We start from the raw sequence: 4,668 nt of genomic DNA on the forward strand, positions 1-4,668 counted from the left end.
TTTTCTTCCAGTAAAATCATCTTAAACTGTGCAGCAGTTCAGGCACATAACCATATTTGTCATTTCAAAGTTCAGGCAGCCAGTCCAGCACCCGTACCCTCTTCTTCCTCAGCCAGGCCTTTGGAATGTGTCAGAATGTGGTTTTCCATGGTGTGCTTGAACAATGCTTGGACGTCCCTGGAAAAGATGTGGCCTTGAAGGCAGCATATGTTGCTGTAAAATCTCAGTGAGCTTTTCTGCATTAATGCTGCCATCACAGAAGTGGAAATGAGCTTTGCCGAGGGCCCTGATCCAACCCCATACCATCACAGAGCCTGGCTGCAGGGACTGGTTGCTGACAGCAGGCTGGATGCTGCTTTTGCTCTTTGCTCCATTTCTTCCAACAAAGATCTGGAATACTGATGGGTCTGACCACAGTACACGTTTCCACCGTGTGATGGTCCATCCCAGATGCCTCCGAGCCCAGAGAAGTGGACGCCGCCTCTTTTCTGAGGCTTCTTTTCTGCACAGTAAAGCTTGTGAATGGAACTCTGTATTGTAGTGCTTGACAAAAGTTTCCACAGTAATCCCTTGTCCATGTGCTTCTATCAGCTGTTGATGAAAGATGGTTCTTGATGCAACGCCGTCTGAGGGGTCAGAGGTCACGGGTGTCCAGCTTAGGGTTGCTCCCTTGTCCTTTACACTGAAACTCCTCCAGATTCCTTGAATGCTTTAATGATATTCTGCTCTTTAGAGGCAGAAATATGCAGATCCCTTCCAGTCTTTCTCTGAGGAACATTGTTTTTAATCACATTTGAGGACAAACTTTAGCTCCTCTGAACATCTTTTGTGCCAAATCATAATAACTATTTTCTGATGTCTAATTTTCTTTATTACTAACCCACATCACAATTTTTTAAAAACATTTTTCAGACCTGAAACGCAACTAATAAAGTTGAAAAAAACATTTAATATCTTGAGTTTATACCTGCTGGATTTATTCTGGAAGAAAACGTCCTGCCAAAAAAGATGCTCCAGAATGGAAATATTAGAAGTAGATAGATTTATAGTTCCTCATGTAGGATAACAGTCATAAGTCTTTTAAGGTTTTATCATTTGTTATCATTCAGTTTTATTTACATACCATCAAATCGCAACAAATGTTATCTCGAGGCATTTCAACTACAGTCCATTTTAAACTAATTGTAATCCAATTCATTGTAATAAGATTCCAATTAAATCACATTCATTAAAATCCAAGTTGGTCTAATCCGTATAATTTCAGTCAGTTTAAAAAGGCTGTCATTTGATTTTGACATGTTAGATTTAATAATTAATCAATTTCTCCGCCCATTTCGTGAGTGTCAGCCCTGTCGGGACGGCTGGATTCTTTACCAGGAAAAGTGCTACCTGTTTTATGATGAACCCCCAAGTTGGAAGACATGGCCACAAAGTCGAACTTATTGCAAAGACAAAGCTGCAGATCTGGTTGTTATTGATAATCTGCAAGAACAGGTGAGCTATAAAGAGCATAAATGGCATTTTCCAAATTTCCATTTTCTTTTAAATTATTATAACTGATGCCTTTACTAAAGTGTGAATGATTCCGATGATCCGCCATGTCATGACTTCCAGGAATTTGTCAGTAAAAACATCCGGTATTACCAGAGCCCTAACCATGGATACTGGATTGGGTTAAAAGAAACTGACAACACCTGGTTCTGGATTGATGGACGCAACGACACTCTTGGGTAAGTAAAAATAAATATTGACCACGACTACGGCCCGGTGCTGAGACAGAAAAAGAAAGGATTTAGTTTTAATGCAAATTCAAAGTATAAACTATTGTTTCACCAGGATTTGATGTCAGCTGTTTGTTTCTTGCAACACTGAACTTGTTTGATTTAATTAAGTGCATTAGCTGTACTATGAATGCTATTAATATTGCTCATGTTTACATTTTAAGGTACTGGGTGGAGCAGGAGATAGGTCAATCAGGTCCATATGCACTGGTTATCCCTAAAAGGAACGCAACACAGAGCTGGGACACATCTGATCATAAATTTCAACTCAAATTCATCTGTGAGATGGAAGCTTTGATCAGGTCAAATTAGTGAACACTGTGTCCGACTTTGTCCTCTTTGTGTCGCATGCATAGCTGCAGACTTGCTTCATCACTTTTGAATAAGAAAATCCAAACATATGTTGATGTATCTGCTAATGCTCTTTAGACAGTTTGTGTCCTAATTTGTAAGAATGAATTTTATCACTTTAATGTGTCTTTTTAAAGACTGAATAATATTGTTCTGAATAATGGGACAATAATGAGGAACTTACTTCGACTTCTTCTGATTATAGATTGTATGGTAATTCATTCACATATGAGGGGTGGGTGTAAAAATGGAACTGATGTAAACTGTAACTGAGGCGTGATGTTTTTAAGTCATTTAATGAAAATAGTTGTGATGTATTTGCCATTTTTTTCAGGGAAATATCCTCGATTGGAAGATAATCGTCATGAAAACGCTTGCAAACCTGTAAAGGCATTGTTAAACTGTTTGTATTGATTAGCAGAGCGCTTTGGATTGTATGATTAAAATTGTGAATTGATTTGATAAACTTGATTGACATTTTATTTTATATTTTTTTGCACCAGCCTTCAGACGTTTAAATGTCGAGTTACATCTGCAGAGGAAGAGATTTGCCTGACTTTTTAGAAGATGCAAGATAAATAATGGCTCTGCGCTGTACACCAGTTCATGTTGTGATCTGTCTTTGAAGTGAAATGCCTTCTTAACATCATGAGTTGCTTCAGCTCATGTGGGTAAATGGACATGTATAGTGCTTTTCTTGTCTAACTGACCACTCAAAGTGCTTCTAACACTACATGCACTCACACAGCACATCTTAAGTCTACACATAACTACATGCATTCCAACACTGGGTTAGTCCATTCATACACTGATGGATACATTGGGGGTTCAGTGCCTGGAAGCTGGAGTTGAACCACTGACCTCCTGATTGCTGATTCCACCTGAGCTACAGCCACGCCATGTGATAAACAATCTCTGTGTTAAAGCCGGGGGAATAATCATACTAAGCATCCTCTGAAGACATCATGCTCTGCTACACCCAGTTGCTTTGGTTTCCTCTGGTTCTTCCTGTAATTGCATTGCATTCATGTGAAAAAGAAAACGTGTCCTCTTTCATTTTAAAAAATCTGGACGTTCTTGCTTCACAAACTGTGCAGCAGAACATCAAGACTTTTCTAGGATGTTTGTTAGATACAGATGGTGGGTGTGGTGCATCCACAAATCACCCACTGCAACAGTCGTTGCTCAGGAGAAGCGTGGGGAAACAAAAATGAATACCTGACGGTGCATTCATAGAAGTGTAAGATGATAGTAACCATGACATATTCAGAGGTAGTATCTGTCAGAAACGTTGTCTTGTCTATTGGTGAGTCCGCTCTGATTGGCTGTTCAGAACAGCGAATATGTCTATGAGGAAGTGTTTTCATTGTCTTTGAGAAACCTCGTCATACACAACGAAGAAGATCATAACCCTTGCTGTCTTTAATGTATGTTTTAAGAGTAGCAGAAGTGGAGCAAAGAACACATTAGGTGCATTCCCACTGTAGGAACCATTTGCAGTTCCTATAACCTTTTCAGAAATATGGCCGTTTTTTCGTGCATTCGGACATACAGGAACCAGGGACCACAGCACTCAGTTCCTAGAACCATTTTAGCTCCTTCTCTTTTCTGGGTTCCACAGGAACATGATGTAGGTGTTTGATGGCTGGTAGCTCCGCCCCTTGTCTGAAATGTTTACTCATGCAACACGGACACAACTGGCACCTGTTTAATAAGTTAAACTTATTAACGTCGTCTCCTTTGTCCGCGGCGCTCTGCTCTCCTTCTTGTCTTCATGAAAAGAAGAAGTATCGCCTGCTGCTCGATTCTTCATCTCCTGACTCTCGCTGTGCGCTCTTCCAGCCTCCATCTTAGACGCCTGATGTGATCGTCCATGATTAATATCACCGTCATGCAGACCATGAACACGGTGGCCTCCTCGCTCTCCATGTTAGCTTCTTGGTGGTGTTGTTTTGTTTTCTTCTCTCCTTAATTTTCACGGGCTTTGTTGTTGAGTGGCGCTAAAGTTAAATGTCTGTTGCGTCACATCAATCCCAAAGTGTAGGATAATGCAATGATAGTAACTATGACATATTCAGAGGTAGCATCGCCTGAACAGGAACTGGAACCCTGGACCCTCAGATTAAAAGTCTGATGCTCTACCGACTGAGCTACCCAGGCTCTGAATGTGACAGATCACAGTTTAAATGACAGTTTTTATAAAAACACACAACCCGACTGGTTTACTGGCTGATACGAATGTTAAAGCTTAAACCTAACAGTGTGTAGTTTGGCCTTCAGTTTCTAATTTAAGCATCTTTGGGACCTTAGACACCAAACAGTCGTCCATCAGACACGTTTGGAGCTCCAATGAACGTCTCTCGCTCTTGTATTTTTGGTGCTTGATCCCAGTTACCATTGTTGGACTTCAGCAGACTCCAATACGATTCAACTGTCAGAAACGTTGTCTTGGCTTTTTGGTGAAGAGTCCTCTCACATTGGCTGTTCAGAACGGTGAATATGTCTACGAGGAAGTGTTTTCATTGTCTTTGAGAAA

The 4,668-nt window shown here is 40.5% G+C and overlaps 1 non-coding gene across 1 annotated transcript; it reads right to left on the reverse strand.

Moving 5' to 3' along the window:
- Positions 1-4,219: 4,219 nt before the first annotated feature.
- trnak-uuu (transfer RNA lysine (anticodon UUU)) lies at positions 4,220-4,292 on the reverse strand. The gene has a single exon. It is a non-coding gene; the product is annotated as a tRNA-Lys (tRNA).
- Positions 4,293-4,668: the final 376 nt, after the last annotated feature.

This window comes from Leuresthes tenuis, unplaced genomic scaffold (genome assembly GCF_036924035.1).
Source record: "Leuresthes tenuis unplaced genomic scaffold, fLeuTen1.0.hap1 SCAF_1, whole genome shotgun sequence".
Classification (NCBI taxonomy): domain Eukaryota; kingdom Metazoa; phylum Chordata; class Actinopteri; order Atheriniformes; family Atherinopsidae; genus Leuresthes; species Leuresthes tenuis.